The following is a 17,285-nucleotide window of genomic DNA, read 5'->3' as shown; positions in this document are numbered from 1 at the left end:
TTATAACGCTGAAATGATTCTCAAGAAACACTGTGAAATTACTCTCTCGATTTGATTATAAAATTCTCTAGTGCTATGCTGATTTAGAATGGAAGGCTAAGAGGAAAGAGATATTAGAAAATGCCATGGGTAGTTTTTTGGGTGTTTTTTTTTTTTTCTTTTTACTTCTAGGGCCACACCTGTGGCACATGGAAGTTCCCAGGCTTGGTTGAATCAGAGCTGCAGCTGCGGGCCTACATCACAGTGGTGGCAACACCAAATCCTCAAACCACTGACTGAGACCATGGATCAAACCTGAATCCTCACAGGCACCGTGTCAGGTTCTTAACCCACTGAGCCACAGTGAGAACTCCAATAGATTTTTTCCTAAGCCTGTGTACCAGCTGACACATGGCAAATATGTTCTGTTGTTTTCAGAGGTCTTTCTAACACAATGTAACAAAGATAAGTACTGTAGGAGGCAAATATATACTTCAGCATATTGATATCTTAGTGATGAAGAGCATAGTTTTGACTCTTGGGGTTGCCTTTTTATTAGATGCATGATCCCAGGCAATATTTTAAATGAAATCAGTATTTCCCCAAACATGTATATAGCTGCCTACTCAAAACCACACATGAATAAATAAATCAAAGATGAATAAACGAGTGAATGATAAAGATAATTCTTCTCTCTCTACTAAGGACATGTCAACATCATTATGATTGTTAAAAGTTTTTCTGTCTTTCTTTTTTTAAGGAGACAATACTGAGAAATGTTAGCTTGGCTTGCAAAACCAAAAGTTTAATTCTTGAATAGAAGCAAAGTTTAAAAATGCTTACTTTTTAGGAATTCCCATCATAGTGCAGCGGAAACGAATCCTACTAGGAACCATGAGGTTGCGGGTTTGATCCCTGGCCTTGCTCAATGGGTTAAGGATCCCACATTGCTATGAACTGTGGTGTAGGTTGTAGACATGGCTCAGATCCTGCACTGCTGTGGCTGTGGTGTAGGCTGGCAGCTGTAGATCTGATTGGACCCTTAGCCTGGGAACCTCCATATGCCACAGGTGCAGTCCTAAAAGAGAAAAAAAAAAAAAAGGCTTACTTTTTAGATTATATACTAAACCAGCTTTCCCATTCATCCTGGGAATATGGCCACCTGGCTGAGACACATTTCCCAGTTTTCTGGAGACGAGGTGTGTAGACACAGTACTAATTTTTTACCAAAGGAATGTGAACAGAATGGATTTATGCCCCTGGCTTCAGAAAATTCCTTAATTCATGAAAAGTTTTATTCTTGGAAATATGTCCTATAACATCATCATTAGCTAAAGAGCAGTTCTTTTGTAAGGGACAGCGTATTCCTGAGGATGACCCAAACAGGGAAGATAAACTAACTGCAATACAAGCAGATACCACTCAGGCAAGTTCAGGAAATGAATAATCAGGATATAAGCATGCAGTGTCTTCTAAAATAACCAAGGAAGAGTTAAAATTAAAAGGTTTATTATCTCTTTGACAATTAGCTTAGTAGTTCTTACCCTCAGAGGAGAGATGGGCAGATACACAGGGACACCAGGTTAGAGGTTTGCAATTAAAAATTGATGTTGAGTCCCTCAATCTTACACCAAATTAACTTCTGGATTGAAGTTCAGAGATACTGCTTGTTCAGAAAGCATTTATGATCTCAACTTTGCACCTTATTAAAATGATTAGGCCTTGATTCAGGAACAAAACATGCAGTTTTCACATTACTTGTGGAAAAACAGAGAAAGACCTTGAAAGTTTTTCTTAAGGTTTATTTTGTCTTAAACCATAAAAATCTTGATTCAGAATTGTAAGATATCCGAATACTTCTATAAGAAAAAAAAAATCTAGGTTTGAAACTGGATGATTTCTATTAAATAACAAAGAACGTCTTTGTCTTTTTTTCTTTTCTTTTGTCTTTTTAGGGCCACACCCACAGCACATGGAGGTTCCCAGGCTAGGGGTCTAAACAGAGCTGTTAGCTGCCAGCCTATACCACAGACACAGCAATGCCAGATCCAAGCCTCGTCTTCGACCTACACCACAGCTCATGGCAACGCCGGATCCTGAACCCACTAAGCATGGCTAGGGATCAAACCCACAACCTCATGGTTCCTAGTCAGATTTGTTTCTGCTGCACCACAATGGGAACTCCAAGAAGGGCTTTTTAAGTTTGCATGAAATATTGGTTCATACCTGGCATAGTTCATCACCCCACAGGAGACTGGGTACCTGCCAGGGCATGTGTACCAGTCTGTGAGCATCTATATGACATTAAGAATTTTATCTTAATTCAGTATTCTATGATAATCTATGGGGGAAAAGAATCTGAGAGAGAATTGATATGTATATAACTGGATCACTTTCTACAGCAGAAATTATCACAGCCTTTTAATTTAGCTATACTTCAATGAAACAAAATAATTAAGGATTTTATCTTAGTTATGTAGAATTTTAGAAATTCACCTCTACCAAAATACATCATTTAAAATGAAAATGTTGGAGATCCTTCAAGCCTCAGTGGTTAACGAACCCAAATAGGATCCACGAGGATGCAGGTTCCATCCCTGGCCTCGCTCAATGGGGGAAGGATCCAGCCTTGCCCTAAGCTGTGATGTAGGTGGTAGATATAGCTTGGATCCCGAGTTGCTGTGGCTGTGGCATCGGCAGACAGCTGCAGCTCCAATTCAACCCCTATCCTGGGAACTTCCATATGCCCCAAGTGCAGCCCTAGAAAGCAAAAAAATAAATAAAAGAAGAAGAAGAAGAAAATATTGTTTCCTTCAATGAGGAGTAGATCCGTTTGTAGAATAACAGGAAGAGAAAGTTGTTATCTGTTCTAAGCATCTGTTTCTTTCTCTTCTGATTTTTTTTTTTTTTTTGAGGGATTCAGAAGACATTTACTCATGTTATTGATGGTAATTCTTTGTCAAAAGGATACTTTTGAAAAACATCCTCATGCAGAGTTCACCTCCTTAAACCTGCCTGAGAAGTCAGGAGAAACAGATTGTTCCTCCCCTGGGGCAAATAATTCATTCTCCAGGAGTTCCTGCTGTGCCTCAGTAGGTTAAGAAACCAATAGTGTCTGTGAGGATGCTGGTTCAATCCCTGGCCTCACGCAGTGTGTTAAGGATCTGGTGCTGCTGCAAACTTCAATTTAGGGTGTAAATGAGGCTCGAATCTGGTGTTGCTGGATGGTGTATGCCAGCAGCTGTAGCTCTTAATTTGACACCTAGCCTAGGAACTTGCATATGCTGCAGGTGCATTCTCAAAAAGATAAAAAAATTCATTCTCTAGAGTCAACATAGCATACAGAAATTGGACTTGGTAAAATAACATTCAGTGAGAAATACTAACCTGGTTTCCTTACTCTGGATAGCAGAAGTTTGAGTGCAATTCAGGTAGCATTCACCTGGTTGAGATATTTAATGCATATCAGTCTCTGGAAAATTTTATTATTTAGGATTTCATGAAGACAACACTGTTAGGTGAGCACGACTGAACTGACATTATGCCTTGAGTAATACAAACAATTGTTAAACATTTAAGCATAATCTATGCAGCAGAATACAAATGAAAGTTCTGATATCAACTTGTAGTTTCTTCTTTGCACGGAGCAAGGCCAGAGATCGAACCTGTGTCCTCATGGATGCTAGTCAGATTTGTTTCTGCTGAGCCATGTCAGGCACTCTTTCTGTATCTTCTTTTTGAGATGCCCTAGGTTTTACTGAAGCTTTCCCTAATGCTTCCTAGCAATCTGTTTCAAGACACTCCCTATGGGAAATCATTACCTTGTGTCAGGGCCCTTATTAATACTTCTGAATTTTTCATTCTGCATCTGGAAATGTTCATAGTTTAAGCCCTGAGTCCTATCCGTTTTCTTTCTGTTAATGATATCTCAAAAGATTCCATTTCTCTGTCACCACTGTGGTCCATTGGGTAACACTCAGAACAGGATTTCAATGCTCCAGTGCCAACAGCCTGCATTCACAGCCCCCACACAAAGTTCTGAGCTGCTTCTCTTGCTGGGCAACCATTGTCCTCTCTGCAGGAATAGTCTATAGGCCACTCATTCAGTGTCCTGGGCCAACTCCTCTCTGCTTCTCTAGGTGTCACCTGGACCAAGACTTTCTTAAGCTCTACCCTTCTAGGTTAAGTTAGATTTCTACTTTAATGTTTCTTTATTGTCTGGGTGTATCTCTGGCTACTTTTGTCACATTGCATTTCGTAATGATTTTCCGTTTGCCTCTATTTCTTCTCTACAAGATTGTTGTAGGTGGAATTGTGTTGTTTTCAACTTTTTTTTTTTTTTTTTTTTTTGGCTGCTCCAGCAACATGCACAAGTTCCCAGACCAGGGATCGAACCCACCCCACAGCAGTAACAATGCTAGATTCTTAACCTGCTGAGCCACCGGGGGACTCCTATTTTCATCTTTGAATCTCAACTCCCTAGCACAATATCTGGAACGTGACAGTCAATAACAATTTGGAAATTCTGCTTGTTACTGTATTTTGTGTAGTGTCATTTACTTGAAGCATACATTTTTTTAGATAACATTTCACATGGCTTACAATTATCCATATAGTAGTGCAAAGGCAGTACAATTTTGAAGTAGGATTAAAAAGAAAAAAAAAACAAGGGGGGGATATAGAGTATCCACTAAAAAAAAAAAAAAAAACTGGACACAATCATGTGTAAAACTCCTTATGGCATGGATAAGTCTCAAAAAAAACTGGACACAATCATGTGTAAAACTCCTTATGGCATGGATAAGTCTCAAAAATATCCATGTAAAACAGGACCTCATTTCTCTTATTCTGTTCTTTTTGTTCACAAGATAATAAGCAAAATCAATTTCTCGGGAGATTTTTATTTTTACCTTTAAAAAATTTTAGAGTATCCAAATATATTTTTATTATTAAAATTAAAAGAAAAAAGGAGTTCCCGTTGTGGCGTAGTGGTTAACGAATCCAACTAGGAGCCATGAGGTTTTGGGTTCAATCCCTGACCTTGCTCAGTGGGTTAAGGATCCAGCGTTGCCGTGAGCTGTGGTGTAGATTGCAGACGTGGCTTGGATCCCGAGTTGCTGTGGCTCTGGCACAGGCTGGTGGCTACAGCTCCAATTCGACCCCTAGCCTGGGAACCTCCATATGCCTCAGGAGCGGCCCAAGAAAAAGGCAAAAAGACAAAAGATAAATAAATAAATAAATAAATAAATAAATAAATAAATAAATAAATAAAATGAACTTACTTCTTAGTGTATGGGTCGAGGCATAGAGGAAAGCATTTAAAGGCACAATTTTAAAATGAAATATAAAAGGAGTTGCCTCCTGGTGGCTCAGCAGGTTAAGGATCTGGCGTTGTCACTGCTGTGGCTTGGGTCACTAATATGGCGCGGGTTTGATCCCTGACCTGGGAACTTCTGCGTGCTGTGGGCATGACCAAAAAAAAATGAGATGTAGGAGGTCTCGCTGTGGTGCAGTGGGTTAAGAATCTGACTGCAGGAGTTCCCATTATGGCTCAGCAATAATCAACCAGACTGGTATTCTTGAGGGTGCAGTTTCCATCCCTAGCCTCACTCAGTGGGTTAAGTATGGGTGTTGCCGTGAACTGTGGTGTGGGTCACAGATGCAACTCAGATCCTGCATTACTGTGGCTATAACGTAGGCTGGCAGCTGCAGCTCTGATATGACCCCTAGCCTGGGAACTTCCATATGCTGCAGGTAAGGCCCTGAAAAAAAAAAAGAAAAATCTGACTGCAGCGACTCAGGTCACTTCGGAGGTGTGGGGTTTGATTCTTTAGCCCAGTGCAAAATTTTTAACCTAAAAATTTGTTTTTTTTTTAATATACAAGTGAATTAACATTCATTATAAGCCTGCTTGTGCCAAGCTTTTAGCACAAGCTTTTTAGCACACTTTTCCTCTCTCTCATCTGCCCCCCTGCCCCATTATTATTAGGGATAGAAACAGAATGTAATAAATCTAAAAATTCTAAGTACGTTTATGATGTTTCCTTGTAAAGCCCTCGGCTAATCTATATGTGTTATTTCTGCCTACAGTTAAAAATATCCTGTGCATTGTTTTAGAATTATGTAGTTGATTAGAAATGACCATTTATATCTTCAAGATGAATTGAAAGTACCAGCTGCCCGGTATCAGGTGGGAGTCATAATTTCCAGCCAGCCATCTAGTTCCCCATTGCTAAGAGGATGTGCCAGGCAACCTTGAGTGTTTGGTAATTTGGGCAGTCAAATACCATGTAGTAGAACAAACATGAGATAACCTGGGAAGTGAGTTGTCATCACCCTCAGATTGATTTTTTTTCCCTTGGGAGAAAAATTCACTGTGTATTTAACCCTTCTAAACCTCGGGGTTTGGTATATCTCTTGGAACATAGACATCAGATTTATTTCATGATAATCTCATTACATGAATTTGAAGTAGAATAATCACTTCCATAGCTTTGGAAGTGTAACATTTGAACATAAGTGTAGTGTTCGTGCACTAGACTAAACATATAAATGTCATATGACTACATCCATATTATGTTTTATTTCTCTGATCTCTAGTAATAAAATTTCGAGAATTCCCATTGTAGCTCTGCAGTAATGAACCCAATTAGCATCCATAGGATGCAGGTTCAATCCCTGGTCCCCCTCAGTGGGTTAAGGATCTGGCATTGCTGTGAGCTGCAGTGTAGTTTGCAGATGAGGTTCAGATCTGGTGTTGCTGTGGCTGTGACATAGGCCGGAAGCTCTGATTGGACCCCCAAGCCTCAGAACTTCCATATGCTGTAGGATACAGCCTTAAAATAAAGAAAAAAAAATTCTAGGTTGTTTTAAATTAAATCTTTCTTCTAAGAATGAAAGAATTCATTTTTCCTCCATTTTGCCCAGGGAAATCTATTGGTTTAACACAGTAAGATTTGTCCTCTATTATCTGAGCATAGATAAAGTAAAACAGAATATTTAAGGAGAATAGTGGCTCTTCAATTATTAGCTTCTGTGGGTTTCAAGCTAATAACCTAGAAATAAGAAAATTTGGGTCTCAATTCTAGACTCTGAAACACAGTGTCTATTAAGAAACAACCTGTTCCAGGGGCTTGAAAAAAGACACAGAGTTTATGTCTTATAATAACGTTTATAACCTGTCATACAATGAAAATATTTTATATACTGTAACATTTCATAGAATATCAAAAATTCTTCAAAGATAATTATTAGCTTTGTGAACTCTGATTTCTGTAAACAATAGCAAGTAACTCTTACAATCCAATGACCTAATTAGCATGGGTTGCTTTATTTTGTAAACTAGACAAGAACATTAAAAAAATCATCACTAGAGCCTTCAGCATCCAAAGGACACTTCATAAAAGATTAAGTTGTTTTTGCTATTTTCCCACAGTGTAGGACACTGGAGAAAAAGTGAAACAAGAAGACAACATTAATTTGTCAGAATTTCTGAAGATGTTAATGTCCTTGATATTATTTTTAACATTTAAAGTAATTTTTACATTTTTAATTCAAAAAAATTAATCAATACATTCACCTGCTTCAAAAAGCCATAAAAATATACAAATTTTACCCTAAAATTCTCCCTTTCATATGTCCAGTTCTTACCACATTCCCTCTCCCCTAACCCCTAACCATCACTCTTTTTTTAAATGAACTTAAAGTTTCTTAATGTACATAACACCAAATATCAATTTTTTTCCTCCCTCCATTTTTCTGCAGGCTGTTATTTTCACCCATCAATCCATCTTCCTATACTGATATTTGGAGAGCATGCTGATTCATTCAAACATGGAATAATATGCCACTGACTGAAAAGGCAGGCTTTAACAGTCTTTCTATTGAAAGACATTTCAATTGTTCACCATCTTCTGGTATTATAAATGATGCCGCCTGACTAATCTAACACATGCATCATGCTGCTCTTTGCTAGTATGCAGGGTTAAGTTTAAAAAATGGAACTTCTGAATCAAAGGCATATATGCATTTACAACTTGAGAGATGTTACTCAATTGCCCTCCATAAGAGTGCATCAATCTGTATTCCTTCCAGCAATATATGACTCCCAATTCCCCACAGGGAGTTATTAGAGAGTGTCAACAAATGTTCGGATTTTTCCTAGTAGGTGAAAAGTGAAACATCAGTTTCCTTTTAACCTGCACTTCTTATGAATGAAGCTGGGAATTTTTTCACCTTCTTCATAGTAATTTGCTTTCTTCTTTGTGAACTGTATATGCACGGCCCTTTGATTCTTTTTCTATGGCATTTAAATAATTAAGTTCTATTAGAATGGACATTTAGAATGCATAAGCAATGATGTCCTACTGTACAGCACAGAGAAGTATATCCAATCTCTTGGGATGGTGGAAGATAGTATAAGAAAAAGTGTGTGTGTGTGTGCGCGCATGTATGACTGGGTCATTGCTGTGCAGCAGAAATTGAAATAACACTAAATCAACTACACTTCAATAAAAATAAAATTTAAAAAAAAATTTAAAAGCTTAAAAAGTTAATTCCTAAGGAGTCCTTATGCATTAGGGAGACTAACCCTTAGCCTGGGATTTGATATTTTTCACCAGTTTTTTATTTTCTTTTGACTTTGTTTGCATTGCTTTTTCAGGTAAGCAGTTCTTTTTTTCTGCTGTTGAACTGGGCCAATCTTCCCTTTAATGACTCTAGACTTGGAGACTTAATTAGAAAGGTCCTCTCTAGTCCAAGATAATAAAGGAATGTTCTAGGAGTTCCCGTCATGGCTTGGTGTTTAGCAAACCCGCCTAGGATCCATGAGGACGCAGGTTCAATCCCCTGGCTCCGCTCTGTGGGTTAAGTATCCAGTGTTGCTGAGAGCTGTGGTGTAGGTCACAGATGCAGCTTGGATCCCTCGTTGCTCTGGCTGTGCTGTAGGCGGGTAGAGGTGGCTAAGGCTTCGATTGGACTCCTAGCCTGGGAACCTCCGTATGCTGCAAGTGCGGCCCTAAAAAGACAAAAAGACCAAAAAAAAAATTAAAATAAAGGAATGTACCATATTTTCTTTTACAACTAATTTTTTTCTTCTTTCTGCGTTTAAACTATTGATTCATTTAGAAATTATCCCGTTTTAGGATGTGAGACATGAAGACAATATTTTTTCCAGTCATGCTGTTGAGTTATTCATAATCCTTTCCACTTATTTAAATATTATATGCTAAATTATGTCCATAAAGGGTCTCTCAGTCCATAAAGATTTACTTTTCAGAACTGTCATGGCACATGGGATTCTACCACTGTACAATTATTTTAATGATAATATTGCACATATGTAGGTTTTGACAGTTTATGAAGTCTTTTCCTACATGTCATCTCATTTATAGCCTTAGTCACTACAACCAAAAGGAAAGAGCCATGACTCACTCTGCAACATTTAGAAACAAGTATAATTCTCTGTGTACTGTACTAAACATCTAAATGCCCCATTACTACACTTTTATATGTTTTATTTCCCTGAAGACATGGGCTTTGCCTTCTGACTCTCACCATGACAACTAGAAGAATTATTTATACCAGAGACACAAGAAATATTTGTTTATTGGCTAATTGAATGTATTATGGCTTCCTTTTTTAATTCTCTGCTTCTTTTTATTCACATAGAACTGTTTGCTCCAAAACTGGAAGCAGGAGTCCTACTTGCCTTTGATCTTGCAGTTTTTTTTAAATAAAATCTTATGTTTCTACAGGAAGCTTCAGTAATATCAGGAAGCAAATTGAGTCAGATGCTAGAATAGAAAATGTAGTGGTTTCCCCTCAAAAGATCTGCATTTGATGTTCATTGCAGCAATGTTTACAATAGGCAAGACATGGAATCAACTTAAAAGTCCAACAACAGAAGAAAGGATAAAGAAGATGTGGTACATTTATACAATGGAATATTACTCAGCCATTAAAAAGAAAGAAATAATGCCATTTACAGCAGCTTGGATGGACCCAGAAATTATCATACTAAGTGAAATAAATCAGACAAGGACAAATATCATATGAGATCACTAATACATGGAATATAATAAAAATGATACAAAAGAACTTATTCACAAAACAGAAACAGACTCCAAGATTTTGAAACCAAACTTAATGGTTACCAAGGAGGAAGTGTTGTGGGGAGGGATGGATTGGGAGATCGGGATTGGCATATACGCTCTGCTATATTGAAAATGGATCAGTAACAAGGACCTACTGTATAGCTGGTGGAAATCTATTCAGTACTCTGTGATAGCTTATATGGGGAAAGAATCTGAAAAAGAATGGATGTGTGGGAGTTTATGTTGTAATGCAGCAAAGATGAATCTGACTAGTATCCATGAGGATGTGGGTTTGATGCCTGGCTTCGCTCAGTGGGTTTAGGATCCGATGTTGCCATGAGCTGTGATGCAGGTCGCAGATGCGGCTTGGATCCCACGTAGCTATGGCTGCGGTGTAGGCTGGCAGCTGCAACTCCAACCCCTGCCTGGGAAATTCCATACGCTTCATGTGCAGCCCTAAAGAGTGGGGGGGGTGGGGGGGAGAAAGGAATGGATGTGAGTACATGTATAACTGAATTTGTTTTACAGCCGAAATTATCACAATGTTGTGAATCAACTGTACTTCAATGAAAACTTAAAAAAAAAAGTAATGCATATTTTGGTAACTGCATACCTTAAATAAAATCGGATCAATTTTCAATAAAAATCTCACTTAGCCAAAAATACTCCTAGAGGAAAAAAAATCCCCCTGTGGAGGAAAAAAGTTAACCTGGTCCAAAAAGAAGAAACGTTTGCCACTCAAAACTTTCTTTTTTAAAGCCAACTTGCTGCTTTCCTTTGTTATCTAATACAATCTTGACGTTAACAAAATTTTTATCCCTTTTTATACCCATCATTTCTTCCACTTTTAGAGGTTTAGTGTTTCTTTCTATTGATCTTCTCTCTCACCTTCTCCTTTCTGTCCTCCCAGAGTCAAAACTCAAGGCTATTTTTAATGCCCTTAGTATTCAATCCATTGAAAAGTAGACGTATACATTTCTAAAGTTTCTGTTCACATTGCATTCCCTTTGAAAGACACTGAAAGACAAAATCTCTTTATTCTATTTTATTTTTTGGCTTTTTTTTTTCTTTTAGGGCTGCACTTGTGGCATATGGAGGTTCCCAAGCCAGGGGCTGAGTTGGAGCTACAGCTGCTGTCCTACACCACAGCCACAGCAACCCAGGATCCAAGCCTTCTCTGTGACCTACACCACAGCCAGATCCTTAACCTACTGAGCCAGGCCAGGGATCAAACCCTCAACCTCATGATCACTAGTCAGATTCGTTTCCATTGCATCACAAGGGGAACTCCAGGACTAAATCATTTTCACTGACCCCTGCAAGACCTTAGCCCTGACTGTTCCTCACCTCTTACTAAACCCAGTTGTCCCACCAATGACTGCTAACCCACGGCCCCTTGATAAGCCTGCCTCTTGTGCTGTGATTAACATGACCTCAGATTTCTCACACCTTTCAAGAACTTGAACAATGAAATTTGACCTTCCTTAATAGAGCCTAAAATAGCTGTGTCTTTTCCCCCTAGAACTCTCACCTTGAGCACTCATCACATTGTAATTTTAAAAATAAATGCCTGACTTAAAAAAAAAAGAAAAAAGAAGAAGAATCTGAAAAAGGACAGATATATAGTTTCTGTATGGCTAATTCACTTTGCTGTATACCTGAAATGAGCACAACATTCTAAGTCACCTGCCCTCCAATAAAATTGTTAACAAATCTGTATTTGATCTTTAAAAAACCTTCACTAAGGCAGAATCCAGATATAACTGAAAGCATTTATTACACAGCTATTGGAACACAGTAATACCAGACAGGAAAATGGGGTGATGGAAAGGATCACAGTTTGGATGGCAGGATTTGAAGACGTGTACTGTTTTCACATTTGAAGATGTGTACTAGGAAAGAATAGACCATCTATTCTTTCCTAGTGTCTCGTAATAATACCTGAAATTTCTTTCTTTTTTTTTTTTTTGTCTTTTCGCCTTTTCTAGGGCCGCTCCTGTGGTATATGGAGGTTCCCAGGCTACGGGTTGAATCAGAGCTGTAGCCACCAGCCTATGCCAGAGCCACAGCAACACAGGATCCAAGCCGCATCTGCAATGTACACCATAGCTCACGGCAACGCTGGAGCCTTAACCCACTGAGCAAGGCCAGGGATCGAACCTGCAACCTCATGGTTCCTAGTCAGATTAGTTAACCACTGCGCCACAACGGGAACTCCAATACCTGAAATTTCTTCTGGATCACACCCCTCCAGCAAGCTCAGTTCATGGGCTCGGTTCCAGAAAAAACAAGTCATTAGTCAGTGAGAGCACAGCATCTCCCAGGCCATGGAGGTAGGTCCAGGTTTGTGTACTTGACTCGGTCAGAGCCAATGGGATGCAATGAGATATCTTCTGGAGTTTCTAGGAAAGCAGTAAGTACAATTTCCTACCAGACCTGAGCATGAGAGGAGGTGAGACTCAAGTTGTTGTAGACAATTTGCCACCATCTGAAAATCAAATACTCATACAGAGAAGAGAAAAGCTAGAGAGTTGGAAACATACTTGATAATTCTGGTGACACTTTTTGTTCCCGAATTTAATCTTGCTTACGGTTAATGCCACTACTAGGCTTTTCAGTTCGGCACACCAAGAAATCCTCCCACCTTTTGGTTTTGTTTGTTGTATCTAGTTTGAAAGAATACTAGCCCATAGGTCAACTCCATATACTAGCTTGGTTGTATTTAGGCAAGTCAGATTAGCACTTGTGTCTCAGGTGGTCTTTTGTAAAGTAGTGTGGGGACAAGGTTACTTCCGATGCCAAAATTATGAGACAAAATTATTTTTATGGGTAACTTATCTATGTCAGTCCCCAACAATACATTATTTTTGTATTTTGGATATTGATCTATGGAACGTCTGAATCCATGTATTAACTGGTAAGGTGTTACTGGGCATTTGATCTATTTAGGGCATATTAGCAGTTCTATTTTCCATGTTTCCCCAGAGCACAAGAAAACAATCCAAGTGCTCAATATGTGAAGACTCAGTTTTTCCTCTTAGTTTTTACAGCATCTTGTTTTGCTATTTGTGGTTCGTGTCTATCTCCTCGATTAGACAAAAATTAATTTGCTAACAGGTGCTTTGTCTTATGGTCGGTTATCCTAATAAGTCTTGGAGAATGTGTCACTGAATTAAATTTGGCTGCCGAGACACATGCCCGAAAATAACAGCGATAGGCATTGATTTCCTCCTAATGCAACTACACTTTGAAAGTAGGCAGTCTGTAGCTGGTCCAGCAACTCCATGAAAACCAAGGACCCAGGCTTCTTCCAGCTCTTGGCTCCTGTATAACATGGGTTTTGCTTTTCTGGTCCAAGACAGCTGACAAATTTGAGATGATGGTTTTCTCCTTCTTTTGGCATTAAAATGTCTATTCTTCTGTATAATGGTAAGAACATGTGGTCTTTTTCTTCTCCGTGTCTTTATTTGGCAAAATAAGAAGTTGGCAAGCTTATGTGGAGGCCACCTGCCTCCTTCCACGCAAGAACTCATTCCCCACCCCTGACAAAGTTTAAGACATTGTAAGCTGCTCCATGAAAGTCAAGCTTGGAAACCAATGGCTTGCTGTAAATTCAATATTCACAGAGAAATTGGAACAATGAAGTACAGACATAAATTAAAATAACTTTTCTCCTAAAACAAACACCATATGATATCACTTATATGTGGAAACTAAAACATGACACAGATGAATTCATCTAAGAAACAGAAACAGACTCACAGGCAGAGAATAGATTTGTGGTTGCCAAGGGGGAGGAGGATGTGGGAGGAAGGGTTGGGAGTTTGGGATTAGCAGAGGCAAACTATTATATATAGGATAGATAAACAAGGTCCTACTGTGTAGCACAGGGAACCGTATTCAATATCCTGTGATAAACCATAATGGAAAAGAATATGAAAAAGAATATAAGAGTTCCCATTGTGGCTCAGTAGGTGAAGAACCTGACAGTGTGTGTGTGTGTGTGTGTATGCAGGTTCGATCCCTGGCCTCACTCAGTGGGTTAAGGATCTGGCGTTGCTGCAACTGGAGTGTAGGTTGAAGATACAAATCGGATCCCGTGTTGCTGTGGCTATGGTGTAGGCCAGTGGCTGCAGCTCCTAGTCTGGGATTTCCATATGCCGCAGGTGCAGGCATAAAAAGAAAAAAAAATAGGGAGTTCCTGTCATGGCACAATGGTTAACGAACCTGACTAGTATCCATGAGGATTCGGGTTTGATCCCTGGCCTTGCTCAGTGGGTTAAGGATCCGGTGTTGCCGTGAGCTGTGGTGTAGGTTGTAGACTCGGCTTGAATCCCGAGTTTCTGTGGCTCTGGCGTAGGCCGGCGGCTACAGCTCTGATTCGACCCCTAGCCTGGGAACCTCCACATGCCTCAGGAGTGGCCCTAGAAAAGACAAAAAGACAAAAAAAAAAAAAGTTTATAACTGAATCAGTTTGCTATACAGCAGAAATTAACCCAACATTCTAAATCAACTACACCTTAGTAAAATTAAAAAAAATTTTCCCTTATATCTAGCTAGATATGGTCATTATCTCAAAAGATTGAGTTATTTTGGAAATGGTACCTGAGCAACATACTTAGTACCTCTGGCTTAGTCCCTCTGTAATACAGGGATATCCTCTAGCATTAAATGAAAGAATGACTTACACATTATTTTATAAACACTAATGAGACAAAAATGTAACAATACCTAACACTTACGGAACAGTAGTGTTTTTAGGAGAACAAGTTAAGAAGCTATAATGCCTAGGCTGAATCCCAAGTTTGCTACTTAGTGGCTGTGTGACCTGGCATGTCTGTTTCAGTTTCCTCATCTGTAAAATGAGGAAGTGATTCTGTCCCTTTCTCTAAACTATGGATGTTGGTGCATTTAAGGTTGTCCCAGAGTTCTCTGAGACTCTCTTCATTTGTTTCCAATCTTTTTTCTCTTTTCTGTTCCGCATCTGTGATTTCCACTTATCTGTCCTCCACCTGGCTTATTTGTTTTTCTGCCTCCTGTATGCTGCTGTTGGCTGTTTCTAATGAATTTTTTATTTCAGTTATTGTATTTTGCATCTCTTCTTGCTTAAGTTTTACATCTTGTATCTCTTTGCTCAGTGTTTCCTGTACATTATCCATTTTTGCCTCCATTTTATTTCCAATGTCTTGCATCATCTTCAGCATCAACAGTCTAAAGTCTTTTTCCTGGAGGCTGAGAATCTCCTGATCGCTTAGCTGTTTTTCTGGGGTTTTTTTCTTTCTCTGATTTATAGTTCTCTGTCTTTTCATTTTTATACGTTTTTGGGGTGGTGACCTTTTTACAGATAATAGAGTTGTAGCCTTTCTTACTTCTGGGGTCTGTCCCCCTTGTGGCTGAAGTTGGTGTGTGGGCTTGCTGTAGCCTTCCTGATGTGAGGGACTGGTGGCTGCCCACTGGTAGGTGGAGCTGATTCCTATCCCTCTGGTGGGTGGGGATGAGATTAGAGGCATCTGTGTGCCTTGGGGAGTCTTTAGGCAGCTTGTTTACTGATGGGTGGGGCTGTGATTGTTGTTTGGTCTGGGGCTTCTCAGTGCTGATAGGTGGGGCCACATTTTCCCTAAATGGCCACGTCTAAATTCCCAAGAGCTTTGCTTCCAATGCCCTTCCCCATAAGCCACATTCACACCCTGTTTTCCCAAAGAGGAAGTGATTCTGAAGCAGGGTGATTTTTTTCGAGACATTTGGCATGTATGCAGACACTTGAGTTGACACACCTGGGGAGATAGGTGTGTAACTGGCATCCAGTGGGTAGATACCAGGAATGGTGCTAAACATCCTATTACTCCAAGCCCAAACCAATCACACCAAAGTTGAGAAGCACTGCCTTATAAAACAGGAAGATTTAGGTGAGTAACCACGTATGGAAAGCACCTGGAACAGTAAGCACTACTGAAGTTTTTAGTTACTTTTACAATGAAGCCTTGTACTGTTTTTTTTTTGGGGGGGGGGGGTCTTTTTAGGGCCACACCCTTGGCATAGGGAGGTTCCCAGGCTAGGGGTCAAATCTGAGCTGTAGCTGCCCGCCCTACACCACAGCTCACAGCAAGGCCAGACCCTTAACCCACAGAACAAGGTCAAGGATCAAACCCTGCAACCTTATGGTTCCAGTCAGATTTGTTTCTGCTATGCCACGATGGAAACTCTGTTTTACATTTTCTCATTTAACTCACACACCCATATTGAACAAGCACCATTACCTCCACGATATAGGTGAGAAAATTAAGGCTTGGTAATTAAGTAGCTAACTTTCCCCAAACTGCAGTTAATCGATGAAATTCAGGTTTAAGTGATAACAAGGTTCATGATTTTAACACTACCTAAACTGACCCCTAGGTATTACATACATTGGAAACTTTTGTTCAAGGAAGTTAACCCCATTAGGCTATCAATAGCCTGGCTCTGAATAATTCAACCCAAATTTTCATTTTTCCTCATTATCAAGTGGAACCAACTCTAACAAAGGTCACTTCAATTTTAGAAGCTGATTTAGAGGCTCCTCTTTTTAGAGAAATAAAATGCATTCCCTTAGAAATATCACCCACTGGTTCTAGTTCTTTTTTCAGTTGTAACCTTAAAATGGTAAACTCAGTATTTAGAGCAGTGAAAATCTTGATATTGTGATGATGGATACATGTCATTATACATTTGTCTAAGCCCACAGAACTGCCCCCATACCAAGAGTGAACTGGAATGTAAACTAGTCTTTGGGTGATGGCATGTCGACTTCGACTGTAACAGACAGGACAGTCTGGTGAGCAATGTTGATGATGGGGGAAGCTATGCGTGTGGGGGACAAGCAGTTCATGGGAAATCTCTATCTTTCTCTTGAGTCCTTTAAAAAAAAACAAAAAACTGGCAACAACAAAAAAACAGCGGTTCATGGGAAATCTCTATGTTTCTCTTGAGTCTTTAAAAAAAAAAAACAGGACAACAACAAAATCGTAAACACATTGTGACAAAGAATTGTGCTGTTTGGTGGAAGGGGTGGAAATGATGGAATGCAGATGACAGAATTTAGGAAGATTCATGATGTGGGGGAAGAGTTATTAGAAAAGCTAAGATCGGAGTTCCCAATGTGGCTCATCGGAAACAAATCTGACTAGCATCCATGAGGACGCAGGTTTGATCCCTGGCCTCACTTAGTGGGTCAAG

The sequence above is a fragment of the Phacochoerus africanus genome, chromosome 7 (genome assembly GCF_016906955.1).
Source record: "Phacochoerus africanus isolate WHEZ1 chromosome 7, ROS_Pafr_v1, whole genome shotgun sequence".
In the NCBI taxonomy this organism is placed as follows: Eukaryota; Metazoa; Chordata; class Mammalia; order Artiodactyla; family Suidae; genus Phacochoerus; species Phacochoerus africanus.
Note: the sequence above shows the minus strand (reverse complement) of the source record.